General features: G+C 45.6%; 1 protein-coding gene across 12 annotated transcripts in view; it reads right to left on the reverse strand.

Annotated features, from left to right (window-relative positions):
• Nucleotides 1-14,637, reverse strand: part of CAMK1D (calcium/calmodulin dependent protein kinase ID) — a 489,400-nt gene that overhangs the window by 95,428 nt on the left and 379,335 nt on the right. The window lies entirely within an intron of this gene.

The following is a 14,637-nucleotide window of genomic DNA, read 5'->3' on the forward strand; positions in this document are numbered from 1 at the left end:
CAAGTATACACCACCACGCCTGGCTAATATTTGTATTTTTTACAGAAACAAGGTTTCGCCATGTTGTCCAACCTGGTCTCAAACTTCTCGGCTCAAGCGATCCACCGCCTTCCGAAGTGCTGGGATTTCAGGCGTGAACCACTGCACCCAGCCGAACTTTTCAAGTAATGTTATATTACAAATGTTTCCCAACATTCACAGATACCTCATAAGGTAATTTTGAAGTTTGCATAATCTTACATGTGGTTATAGAATAATTTATTTATTTTTATTTATTTATTTATTTAGAGACAGAGTCTCGCTCTGTTGCCCAGGCTGGGGTGCAGTGGTGCGATCTTAGCTCACTGCAGCCTCTGCTTCCTGGCTTCCAGCAATTCTCCTGCCTCAGCCTCCCGAGTAGCTGGGATTACAGGTGCGAGCCACCACGCCCGGCTAAATTTTTGCATTTTTAGTAGAGATGCGGTTTCACTGTGTTAGCCAGGATGGTCTCGATCTCCTGACCTCGTGATGTGCCCGCCTCAGCCTCCCAAAGTGCTGGGATTACAGGTGTGAGCCACCGTGCCTGGCCAGAATAATTTATTTTTAATGACATATTCCCTGTGGATATTTCTGTTATTATAAATAAAAATGAACAGATCAAGTTGGCATAAATATCTTTGTTTACATTTTGGATGATGCTATTCCTAGAAAAAGAATTCTAGCACTGGACAAACGACGGACAGGAAAGAGCTCATGTGTCCTTCACGCCCACCAACAGTCGAACAGAGAATCCATTCGCTTTATTTTAGTCTTCATTTCTGATTAATCTATGTGACTCTGCATCTCTTGTTCACTAGTTACACAAGATTAAAATGTCCTCTTATTGACAGAAATTCTTACGAGCTCTTACTACGGTATAAGGATATTAATCCTGGGGTCTATCATAATTTCTGAAATATTTTTCATAGTTCGATATTTATATTTTAATTATATTTCCACACATTGTCACCTACAGATGCTTCTCATTTTATTGGGTAATTAGATTTGTCCACACATTCCTTCACTATTTATTTTCTTGAGGAAGAGTCTTTGTTTCAAACACCTTACAAATATTTCTTCCCAAGGACTTTGTGATTTAATTTTTGATTTTACACTAACGAGTATGTTATTTTAGGATTTTATTAACTTATTATACATTTTCTGAATTTATGACTAGTTATTCTTTAATCCATCTAGAATTTATTTTGATGTATGGTATAGTAGTCTCATGTTACACAACTGGAATATGAGTTCAATAAACTCGTGTTTATTTTAGGTGCTACAACAGGCATTCTTAAGAGTATTTTATATGTACTTGTGTTTATCTTGTAGCTCACGTCCCCTTTGCCCCAAAGTGAGTAAAGTGCTTTAGAATCTAGGATTTAGTCATATCACAATTATTGATAATTTTCAACGACACTACAAATGAACATTTCCAATACACAATGCCAAGAACAGAAGTGTTAAAGGGAAGGGATGGCAGAGCAGTGGGTAAGGTCACAGGCAGAAGTAAGAGGTGAGGCCAAGGAAGGTTTCAGCCGGGACCTGGGGAAAGTGGGGTGGGACTTTGCAAGTTGAGAAGACAGCAGACATCAAAGCTCAGAGGAAAGAGGGCAGGGGTCTGGGGAATATCAGACAGCCTGTGTCACTGGGCAGTGCAGCCCGGGGTGGTCAGGAAGGGGCCTGACTCAGAACTTCATTCTAATGATGACAGAGACACGACACGGCACTTTGGGCAGAAATATCCCATGTTCAATTTCTGTCCAGGATGATCCTTCTGGTATGAGGCATAGGTTAGGGGAAATAATGGGGGTATGGAAACTGTCAAGAGGCTGCTGCCCCTGGCCAGCAGAAAGAGAGTCAAGGCCAGCTCAGGACAGGAACAACAGGGAGGGAAAGAAAGTGAAGACCCTGAGGAGAGAGAGGTGAGAGGTCAGAGGCAGTAGCTGATGGACGGGGGCAAGGGTGGGAGGAAGGCCCAGGGACAGTGTTAGAGAGGCCGATGTGTCTCTGTCCAGCCCCTGGCCCCTGGGACTCAGGCTACGCACCCTGGTGCCCTCCCCTGCAGCTGCATGCACTGAGATTGGTCAAGGGATGCTTGCTGTTCTCTTGGGTCCCTAAGCTAGAATGAAGCAACCTTGTGGCAACTCGTGGCTGTGGTCCAGCTCCTCCAAGGGAGCAGAAAAGGAACCAAGAGGCAGAGAGGAGAAGACCGGAGAGCCAGAGAGTGATCGGGAGAGAGAAACACAGGGGCTGTTTGTCCCTGATGCAGATGCTCAGTTCTGCCAGTTCCTCATGGCTTTCTCTCACTGGCAACCGAAGGAGTCTTGACTAAATTAAATACCACGCTGGCTCTGGCGAGAGCGGCCAGGGAGATGGTGGTGCTATTCATCAAGAGAAGCAATACGGGAGGAAGAAAAAAGTTTGAAAGCACATCGTGTCAACATATCCCAGTAAATGCATAGAGCAGGCACTTCTACCTAAGCATATGAACTTGATTTCTTATTCATTTTTCATGTATTCTCTGTTAGGTTTTGTATTAAAATATTTTCCAAAATTGTAAAACAAATCTTAAAATTTAAGAAGTGCCAGAAAACTTTTAATGATATTATAATTTGTTTTGCACTTCTAGAAATAAATTGCTTTAAAAAAATCAATAAATTCTCAGTATTACTGTTACTAGAACTCACCGCATAGAATTATCCAGCTGAACACAATTATGATGATTATCTAGTCAACAGTCAGGGACCTGAGCCTCTGGGGCCAGGCCACTTGGCGGTACATGCTGCTCTTATAACACTCCTTGGGGACACCGAGGGGAAGGTGGTGGCAGGAGACAGGACACATGGGCAGGGCCGTGCCATAACAGAGAAGAGGAGAAGTTGAGGGGAGGCAAGAGAGGAGGAAAGTGAACGTGGTCTTCCTCACTGGGGAGGAAACTCGTAGGCTGCTTGGAGCAACCATCAGAGGCTCTCTGGAAGTCCTGGCATTTGGTGCCATGATGGAAATTTCTGGATGAAGAAAGGCCACATTTCAAAACCTGCTGCAGATCTGGCTGTCCCCTGCATGAGCTCCCTCTGCCAGCAGGGCCTTGCAGCCAGTGCCAAGTCTCAACCAGAGGAAGCCACAGTATTCACTGGCTCAGTGCTACGTTCAAATTCCTCCATGTGCCTACAGTGGAATTTCAATCAAAATCAGCTTATCCTTCTCTTTCCTTTGAGATCTGAGTGTGGTGCCAGCCATCTCTCAACCCCACAGCAATGGAGTATCTGGAGGGCAAGGAGGGGTTACAGCTTCTTAATTTCTTATTTCTTAAAAAAAAAAAAAAAAAAAAGATGCTGACTGTGCCACCCCATAACTCTTCGGGGATTAGAACCTGCCAGGCTGCCAGCTCCGTATCTCAGCCTGCTGTTCCTTGCGTCAAGGTCATGGCAGGACATTCAGCATCAGGTCTGGTACAGAGAGAGGGTTGGTACCACTAGAGGTGAGAGTGACCAGCTCCTTTTGGAGAGCCAGGTTTCTGCCATCACTGTCCCTTGGACACGGCATCGAAGGGCAGTGGAGAAGAGACCGAAGGTTTGCCCCTCCGCTTCTTGCTGCCTGAATTGAAAAAAAGATACTTTCCTTTCTTTTCTTTTTTTTTTTTTTTTTGAGACAGAGTCTCGCTCTGTCGCCCAGGCTGGAGTGCTCACTGCAGGCTCCGCCTCCCGGGTTCATGCCATTCTCTTGCCTCAGCCTCCCAAGTAGCTGGGACTATAGGCGCCTGCCACCATGCCTGGCTAATTTTTTTGTATTTTTAGTAGAGACGGGGTTTCACTGTGTTAGCCCAGGATGGTCTCGATCTCCTGACCTCATGATCCGCCCGCCTCGGCCTCCCAAAGTGCTGGGATTACAGGCTTGAGCCACCGCGCCCAGCCGATACTTTCCTTTCTTAAACTCACATCTGTAAAATGGGCATAATTATTGCACTTATCTCTTGGGATCATCGGGGACTGAGGAAGACCTACGAAAAGCAGACACAGAGAAAGCACTTGACAAAGGCTAGCCATTATTATTACTATTAATATCCTATTATTCTAAGGCACTTCAGGCTAGGCAAATGCTTAGAATCACACCTCCATTGCACAGATGTGAAACAAGTAAATATTTACCATTTTAACAAATGCTTACTGAGTGTTTATTCTGTGGCAGTGACTCTTCGAGGTGTGAGGAGAGACCTGTCCAAATGCCCAAATCCACCAATAATGAGCTACTTTTTCTGGCCAGCTCTGTTCCAAAGAGCAGGCCTGAAAGGCAGCTTGAAAGGATGCAGACAACATAGAAAGAGAAAGCAAATTTGATACAAATAAGAAAAATTGGGCTAAGGAGAGGATTAAATCTAAGATGAGGAGTAGGGAGAGGGTGGTAACCAAAGCCAGGCCATGAAGTTGTCTGGACTTGGTGGAAGCAGGTCACAAACACGGCTCTGAGATTTTTCTAGTATCAGAGTCAAAGAGGGATACAGCCAAGTCAAAAAGGTTTGTGTCTATAATTTTTTTTTTTTTTTGAGATGGAGTCTCGCTCTGTTGCCCAGGCTGGAGCGCAGTGGCGTGATCTCAGCCTCACTGCAACCTCCAGCTCCCGGGTTCAAGCAATTCCCCTGCCTCAGCCTTCTGAGTAGCTGGGACTACAGGCATGCACCAGACTACTTTTTTTGTATTTTTAGTAGAGACAGGGTTTCACCATGTTGGCCAGGGTGGTCTTGAACTCCTGACCTCAAGTGATCCATGCGCCTCGGACTCCCCATGTGCTGGGCTTACAGGCAGGAGCCACCGCACCTGGCCTGTGTCTATAATTTAACACAAACCACTGCTCAGGGGAAGCACAACAGATCTAGGATTTAGCCCACCACAGGGGGCTTCATCCACAGTCTTGGAGATGCTTATGATGTGATCATCTCACCTTGAAATCTCTGGTCCTTCCAGAAAGGTTAAACCATTTAGAAAATGAGTATACATAAAATGACTGTATATATAATAGATATGTATGGTTTTGGAATTTACAATAAAATGAACATTTTCAATTCTTTGGCCAAAAAAAGCAAATTCAATTCAGGAACCATCGAACCATTTGAGCCAAATAACTCAGAGAAATGCTAACACGCACGCTCATTCAAAACAAATTGGATTCGGGTGTATGGCATAACATAAATGAAATTTACTGAATGAAGAGCCACTGGCTGGCATTTTAATTCTGATGTTTCTAGAACATTACCTGGTGATATAATTCTTCTGTGGCTGTACACACTGTGGAATGGTTAATACTGAATAACACTGAGGATTGATGAAATGAGCCCATGATCTGATTATTGCCAAGTCTGATGGAAATTCAATTAATTAAAGAAGCCACTCTATGCCAGGAAGTGTTGAAAATTTCCTGCTGTGCTTTTAATGACATCCACCTGGTCAACGAAGCCAGAAACCTGGGAGATTGTCTATGATTCCCCACCCAACATTAACTCAGGTTTTCAATTCTGCAATTTTTCTCTTAAAATATTACTATTCTCTCCTTCTATCTCCATCTTCACTGCTACTAAGGAAGATGTCTTCTTGGTCTCTCTCAGCTGTTAGAATATCTGTCTGGCTTCACCCTGAATGACTCATCCTCCTCCAATTTACCTTCATACTACTATGGAACAAAGGCTCAGAAAAGGTGGCAAATAAACGTTATTTAGGAAACAAATGGTGCCATATAAGAATAGAAAGGTAAACTGCCACTTTGCTCTGGACTGGAGGCACAGGGTCTCGCACAAAGATTTGGACCAGGGAGTGACATCGTATATATCGTAATTGCTATATGCTGGGAAGCATGCTTAACATTTTTTTTGTACATTATCTCATTTAACCCTCAGAACTGCTCTGTCTTTGAGGCATGTACTATTGTCTCCATTCAACAGATGAGGAAACTGATAAGGAGGGAGGTTAGTGGCTTGTCAGATGTAAGTGGTGGAGTGAAGATCTCAAATGAGGGCCCTGTTGGCTCCATCACCTGCACTGTAATCATAGGTTCTAGATGATCTTATTGGATGCCAGTACCACTGCCCCTCATTGTTGCTGTGAACCAGACTGATAGGGTTTGGCTGTGTCCCCACCAAAATCTCAACTTCAATTGTATTTCCCAGAATTCATATGTGTTGTGGGAGGGATGGGGGTGGGGGTAATTGAATAATGGGGGCCCGTCTTTCCTGTGCTATTCTCGTGATGGTGAATAAGTCTCACAGGATCTGATGGGTTTACCAGGGGTTTCCACTTTTGCCTCCTCCTCATTTTCTCTTGCTGCCACCATGTACAAAGTGCCTTTTGCCTCCTGCCTTGATTCTGAGGCCTCCCCAGCCATGTGGAACTGTAAGTCCAATTAAACCTCTTTTTCCTCCCAGTCTCGGGTGTGTCTTTATCAGCAGCATGAAAATGGACTAATAATACCCAGATCATGTCCCTTATTTTTCAATGATTTCAGCTCCTCACTCACTGTCATACTGTCTAACATATTCCTATCTTGATACCTACAAACCTCAACATGCATGGAGATGACCCTGCCCATATCTGAGCCTCTCAGGTATTTGTTATTTATTTCTCGTTAGAGTCTTTCTCTGTTGTCCAGGATGGAGTGCAACAGCGCAACCTGGGCTCACTGCAATCTCCGCCTCCCGGGTTCAAGTGATTCTCCTGCCTCAGCCTCCTGAGTAGCTGGGATTACAGACGCGCGCCACCACGCCGTTACTTTTTGTATTTTTAGTAAGACGGAGTTTCACCATGTTGGTCAGGCTGGTCTCAAACTCCTGGCCTCGTGACCCGACTGCCTCAGCCTTCCAAAGTGCTGGGATTACAGGCGTGAGGCACCGTGCCCGGCATCTCTAAGGTATTTGAATGGAGTCCAGTTCAGTCCTCCTCTCTACCCCATCGTCCATTCGGGTTTGTGGTCATGCCCTAGACCTTGTCATTACTAGGAACTAGAACCCCATCCTAAATCTCACCATCGGGCAGCCTTCTCTCTGATCTCCACCTTCAATCTTTCCGGCCCACTCCTTGTGATACCCAGATTCCAATAATCCTCCAGTCCCATTGAGACCTCCAATCCATCTTTCCATCTGTCATCTTTCCACTATTACCTGCCAACTCGATGCTTTCTCTTGCTCCCTTAGATTCCACGGCTGATCACTGCCACTCCTTTCCATACACCGTCCCTCTTCTTCCTGTCTGATTTACTTCGCAAAGCCATGGCTCTGGTTAGACCCAACTCTACTTCCTCCGTGCCTGCACCAGTGCAGCTGAACATGAGGTGGAAAGACGTACAGGCTTGCTTTAAACTTCCAATCATGCTGACCCCTGATACTTTTATTTCTCTAGTCCGCTCATTTTCATGACTTTTCTCCGACAACTATTTCGCAACTTCTCCTCTTCTCCAATCTCTATTTCCCAAGATTCTCAGCAGATGACCTGGCTTCCACTTTCACTGAGAAAACAGAAACAATCAAAAGAGAATTCCCACAGACTTTCACCACCAGAAGCATCTGCACCAAGTTACTCCACATTCTCTCCCTTCATAGAGAAGGACGCATGATCCTTCTACAGCCAATCTTGCGCGTACCCTAGATCTCATTCCCGCTCCACTACTCAAGGACCTGATTTGAGCAATTCTCTCCACTTTCTTTGATAGCACTGCCTTCCCTTCTCTCTGCTGGTTCACTTTAATCGGAACACAAATACACTGTACTTCTTCTCATTAAACCAAACCAAACCAAACCAAACCAAATCAAAACCAAAACCTTATCTTGATCTCATTTCCCCTGCCAGCGACTGCCCTATTTCTCTCTTCTCCTTTGCAGCAGAGTGTCTCAAACATACTCTTTCATTCTCACATTTAAATCCTCTCCCCAGGAGACTTTCTAGACCGTTCGCCTCCAATCAAGGTTTACTGACAGCGTTTTTGTCAAAATCACCAGTATCATGATTCTATGTTGCTGAACAAAGCAGTCAGTTCTCACTCCTCATCTTACTTGAGCTACCAGTGGGGCTGGACCCTGGAGACCACTCCTTCCTCCCTGAACCACTTTCTTGACTTACCTTCCAAGGTACTGCTATTGATTTTCTGCCTATCCCATCAGCCACCCCTTCTCAGTCTCCTTTCCGGGTTCTTCCTCTTCTCCCCAGCTCTTAATGTTGGTCAGCCCCAGAGTTCAGTCTGTAGCCCTTCCCTCTGTCTACTCTCACTACCTTGGTGCTCTCATCCTGGCTCGTGGATGAAGGTTCAGATCAATACACCAATGGTCCCCTCCACCCCCAATGTGTATCTCTAGCCCAGGCTTTTATCCTAAATATATCCAACGGCCTATTCAAACTCTTCACTTGGATATGACTCAGATGTTTCAGACTCCGCACATCCAAGAGTGAAATCCTGATCTTCCCCTCAAATCGGCACTGACTCCATCCTTCCCCATCTTAGTCAAGGGCAACTCCATCTTTCCAGGTGCTTTGGCCAAAAATCTTGGCATCACCTTTGACCCCTCTGTTTCCCTTACTGGCCCATCTCCAACCTACCAGGGAATGTTAATGGCCCTAAAGATACATCCAGAATCCTACCCCATCTCTCTATCTCCCTGGCAACCATCCTGGCCTAAAACACATCCCAACTAGGTTTTGTTAGTTAGGACTCGGTCACCGGGTCACTGCCATAGCCTCCCAACCCTCTCCCTGCTTCCACCACCGCCCCCTACTGTCCATTCTCAACATAGCAAAGCAGCCAGAGTGGTTCTATTCAAACACAAGTCGGATCACAATTCGCCTCTGTCAAAATCTCCCAGCGGTTCTGCATCCTCCTCAGAGTCAGCCCAAAGTCCAGGAGTCCTGGGGAGCCTAAAACACTCTATGGGACGAGGCCTCCTGTTACATCTCAACCCCTATTTCTGTCTTTTGTCCCCGACCTCACCAGCATGAGCTGCACCAGCCTTCCACTGGGCCTTGGCCACACCAGGCACCCTCGCATTTCAGGTGTCCTCACTTCCCATTCCCCCTGCCTGCAATGCTCTTCCTGAAAATATCTGCAACCTCTACCCATGTGGCTCCTTTAGGCTGCTTAGCTGTCACCTGCTCCCTGAAGTTTAACCGTCCCTCCTCCTCGAATGTTTAATCTCTCTATACCACTTAATCATTTTTAAAAACAAATTATCATTTTTTGAGACAGGGTCTCATTCTGTCACCCAGGCTAGAGTGCAGTGGCACCATCATAGCTCACTGCAGCCCGGGCTCAAGTGACCCTCCCGCCTCAGCCTTACACGTAGCTGGGACTACAAGTGCACGCCACCATGCCTGGCTAATCAAAAAAAAGTTCTGTAGAGATGAGGTCTTGCTATGTTACCCACGCTGGTCTTGAACCCCTGACCTCAAGCAATCTTCCCACCTTGGCCTCCCCAAGTGCTGCGATTACAGGCATGAGCCACTGTGCTCAGTCCCACTTTAATCTATTCTATAGGTATTCAGCATCTTCTAACATGCTACAGAATTTGCTTATTTATTACGTTTATTGGTACTGTCTATCTCTCCCTGCTCCATGGAGGCGGAGATCTTATTGAATTTTGTAACCTAGAACAGCCACAGGCACTCAGCACATATTCAGCCAGATTTGCTGAACGAAAAACACGCACAGGACTGCCCTGCCCCATGCTCCAAAGCTCCTTTATTCTTGGAATTCTATGGTGCCCAACCAAGATGACATGAAGGCACAAAGGACAGCATCAGGCCAAATATTAATAACTTGAGTAAGGAAGAAATATTTCAGTGACTTTTCCGTTTTTTCATGCATTGCAGTATCTTTTTTAACTTGTTCCCTCTTGTTACAGAATTTGTAGTAGTTATCGGCGTTCGTTTCAGAAGTGATCTGCAAATGATCATATTCAGTACTGGAATGTCTTTTAGGCTTTTCTGTAGGCAGAGACAAGCCTGAAGAGGGAGCAACAGCAGAGGCATGCGTGCGTGCGTGCGCACACATACACACACACACACGCACACACTCCCAAAGCCAGACACCAGCAGCAACCTTCAGGGAGACACTGACTTCAGCGGCCAAGGCATGCATCTCTGTGGCATGAAAAATACGGGGTGAGGGTGGTGAGCGGAATTGAAAGGGCAGCCAGAGAAACCAATCTGCCTCATCTAACGCAGCTGTCCACAGCACAAAGCCATTATCTCCTTATGACGAATGTGGAAGCCAAGTCTCAGGCTCAGTCTTATTATCACACCAACAGTGCAATACTGGATCGCCTCTTTCAACACACAGGAATTCACAACCTGCAGTTTCTAAACGTAGATCCCGTCAGACCACTTAAAACACTGCTCTCTGATGCCAGTGCACAATAACGGGTTACTTTGGCCCTGTAGTGGCCAATTACTCCCAGCTAACGGCTCTGCTAATGGACTAATATTATAACACAATTCAAATGTTTGTACCGATGTAACTAGCACTGCCCAAGAATCTGTCCATGCAGCCAAGAAGGCTCACAATGTAAACTGGGCTGTCCCTGCAAGATGTTAGCACCAAGAGGGTAGCTAGAAAAACATGCAGCATCTTCTTATATCTTTAATCGAACAAAAATGCAAAGCTGCTGCATTTACTAAGAAAGGCAATGCAGTGACTCCACAAGCCGTCTAACACACATGACAAATCCGAAATTGCACCTCAGTGCTTTGGAGGCACAATCTCTGTTTTACTCACAGGGAAGCATCTGACACATTTGTCAGGAAATGGCTGTGATCAAGGCCAGGAGCGGTGACTCACGCCTGTAATCCCAGCACTTCAGGAGGCCGAGGCGGGCAGATCATCAGAGGTCAGGAGTCCAAGACCAGCCTGGCCAGCATGGTGAAACCCCGTCTCTACTAAAGATACAAAAATTAGCTGGGCATAGTGGCACACGCCTGTACTCCCAGCTACTTGGGAGGCTGAGGCAGGAGAATCGCCTGAACCCAGGAGGCGGAGGTTGCAGCAAACTGAGATCACGCCCCTGCACTCCAGCCTAGGTGACGGAGCGAGACTCAGTCTCCAAAAAAAAAAAAAAAAAAAAAAGGCTCTGATCAATTTAGAAGCCTGATACATGTGAAACATTTCCTGCTCTTAGGTGCATCCTATGATATATTGTGATACGCCAGATTCTGCCCTTGTACGTAATCAAATAAACAAACCTCACTGCGTTGATGTTGGCAGTTGTGTTTCAGGCTGTGGTGTGCTTCCAGGAACCTCCATGATATGAAAGATTGTGCCCAGAAGACACTGTTGTCTCTTGTGTGTACCTTATGCCTCTGGATGTTTTATCACCCCAACAATGGTGCTTGTTCCATAAAACATCGTGGGCCAGTGCACACTATTCACAATCACAGTACAAACGTTGTCAAAACACAAATTCCTTAGGCAGTCACATGCTATCAGCAAAAATGCTTCTTGAAGCAAGCTAGTGAGAAATGTCATTATATAAGCACAGACCAGTGATGCCTGCTTTGCCCTAAATGATTATTTAACCTCAGATCCACAAATCCATTCTGCTTTGATGTTTTGGAGTCATAACCTTCTTAACATTTCTGGACTTGAAGGGATTCTTTTAGAAAGTCTTCAGAAGCCTTTAAGCTGTAGCCTAGCATCATCGAAACAAGGCTTAGTTTTGCTTCCCTTGCTCAGGTGATGAGTTTTTACAAAACAGTAAAGCCCCAGCTCCTGGCTATTTGGCCTCCATGAGCCACAAGCCTCCATCAGCACATGTGCCATGCATGCTACACAGCCCCTGGGCTGAGCAGGCTGAGGACAATGCGGAAGGGGAGTCTGGGTGTGGCCATGGGTATGGCTTGCCGATGGCCTCACTGAATACAGCTGCTCCTCACCATGGCCCTGGGCAGCTGGGAGCACAGGGGGCCAAGGGAGCTGGGTTCAAATGAATTCTCACCTGGATGCAGAAACACGTGCAAAGCATTTTTTAAATGGGCTATCCCGCTGAAGCAAAAGTGAGAACTCAAAATTCTGCCCCATGTTTGAAAACCACAGTCATAGTAGGTAAGGTTCTTGGGCTCAAGAATCTGGAAGACATTTGAACAAATCCAAGCTCCGTCACTGAGGCAAGTCACCATGTCTCCAAGTCTCAGTTTCTTCAATCATCATGGAACTAGTGTGAGCATTTAATGAATTATATAAAGCGTTTAGCACAGCCTTGCACTATATACAGCAGGTATAAAAATAATTACTAATAACAACGATGGCATGTCCTGGTCGTGGCTTCTGTAGAATTATTTTCTGAGACATGTCTCTTTTAATTCTACTGCGGAACTAGGTCTAATTAAAGTTGACAATATGTAAGTCGGCTTTCCACTTAACTACAGTATTCCCTTCGTTTTTTAAATTTTTTTACTTATTTTATTATTTTTTTGAGACAGAGTCTTGCTCTGTCGCCAGGCTGGAATGCAGTGGGGCAATCTCGGCTCACTGCAACCTCCGCCTCCCAGGTTCCAGTGATTCTCCTGCCTCAGCCTCCCAAGTAGCTGGGACTACAGGCACATGCCACCATGCCCAGCTAATTTTTTATATTTTAGTAGAAACAGGGTTTCACCATGTTGGTTAAGATGGTCTCGATCTCCTGACCTAGTGATCCGCCCGCCTCAGCCTCCCAAAGTAATGGGATTACAGGCGTGAGCCACTGCACCCGGCCCAGTATTCCCTTTGTAACATTACCAAGTCATCAATTCTATTTTATAGGTTAAGTAAAAAGAGAAATAGTCTATATAATAGAAAACCAGGCCGGGTGAGGTGGCTCACGCCTGTAATCCCAACACTTTGCGAGGCCGAGGCGGGCAGATCACCTGAGGTCAGGAGTTTGAAACCAGCCTGGCCAACACGAGGAAGCCCCGTCTCTACTAAAAATACAAAAATTAACTGGGTGTGATGGTGGACGCCTGTAATGCCAGCTACTCAGGAGGCTGAGGCAGGAGAATCACTTGAGCCTGGGAGGTGGAGGTTGCTGTGAGCCGAGATCATGCCACTGCACTCCAGCCTGGGCAACAGAGCGAGACTCCGTCTCAAAAAAAGAGAAGAAAACCATATTATTCAGCAGTGTGTAGTTGGCTAGACAAACATGACCAGTTTTGGAATCCCATGCATTCCTTCTCCCGCAGAAGCAGGTGTAGACACACCTCATGATGTTGCTTTTTCCTGCCAGATGCCGAAATGAGAGAAGACTGTTGAGAAGATAAAGTAGTAATTGACATTGCCAGTAGATACTTATGACTTCTTAAGAAAGCTGTTAAACTTTGTCAGATTACTAACTGTTCTGGCTAAATCATCTTTTTAGAAATCATGTTTGGATGCATATATGTGAGTTGACATTGCACTTTACTCTCTCTCGAAAATTACTACTTTGATGTCCTTTTTGTTTAGGAAGAAAACCCCCTACTTTTGAGTTTAATGGAAAAAAGCTACAAATACTTTCACAATAAGAATGTATTACGTTGGTGCAAAAGTAATAGCAGTTTTTGCCATTAAAAGTAATAGCAAAACCTCAAGTACTTTTACACCAACCTAATATTAATGCATTCCATGGGTGCCGATTTTCATGGTTGGCAAAGTGCCCCTGCTGTTATTTTCTTACTGGCTCCTGTGGCAATGTGGCCAGGTACCAGGCAGGGATCTGCAAGCTGAGCCCACAGAGGACTGCGGATCTGAGGGTTCTCCAGCTGTCCCCAGTCCACATGGCTAAGGAGAAACACAGCAGGACCCTTGCTTCTGCTGTAAAATACTAGACGGATGTGCCTGGTTACCATTTCTGAAGTTTAGACTGTTGAAAGAGATGTGGTTGAAAGAAACATGCCTTTTTTATTTTCACAATTACATCAAACATCTCAGGTGGCAGACACTGGGACACAGAGGGATCACATTTTTTTTGGTTTTTTAAGAGATGGGGTCTGGCTCTGTCACCCAGCCTGGAGTGCAGCAGTGTGACCGTAGCTCACTGAAGCCTCCAACTCAGACGGATCACATTCTGTCACCTGGCTAGACTCAAGTGAAGGCCCATAGAAGTCAGGCTGCCCTGAGCTGGGCTTTATTTCATTCACACAGAAGAAGCATCTCCTTCCTATGAAGCTCAGACAGCGGCTGCCTGGCGTCAAGCTCCTCAAAGTATTAATATTTTCCCTAACAGCCATTTAAATGCGAGGACTTCTCAGTGTCTAGGACAACAGGGATGCATTCACTTGCTTTCTTTAAAGTGGATTTATAAGGTTTTGCTTTTGTCCAGCAATCACATTCCATTCTTATACCAGAAGACGCAGAGTGATGGGTGTAGTAAATGCAAAGCAGATGAGACCTCTGCACAAGCAAAACTCCTCTAAGTTCTTAGACATAAACTCCTCCTATCCTTAGTGATTCCAGAACCCACTCAAAGACTCGGAAAGCCCCGGAACACAAACCCTGGCCCCCGGAATCCCTTCTCCATGCACACGGATGCCATTTTCCTCACTCTGTTAAAACAGAAGGCAGCCCAAGACAAAAAGATAGAAACACATTTAAAAACCTGCTAATGGAGGCCCAGCACTTTGGGAGGCTGTGATCAAGGTG

This window comes from Symphalangus syndactylus, chromosome 10 (assembly GCF_028878055.3).
Source record: "Symphalangus syndactylus isolate Jambi chromosome 10, NHGRI_mSymSyn1-v2.1_pri, whole genome shotgun sequence".
In the NCBI taxonomy this organism is placed as follows: domain Eukaryota; kingdom Metazoa; phylum Chordata; class Mammalia; order Primates; family Hylobatidae; genus Symphalangus; species Symphalangus syndactylus.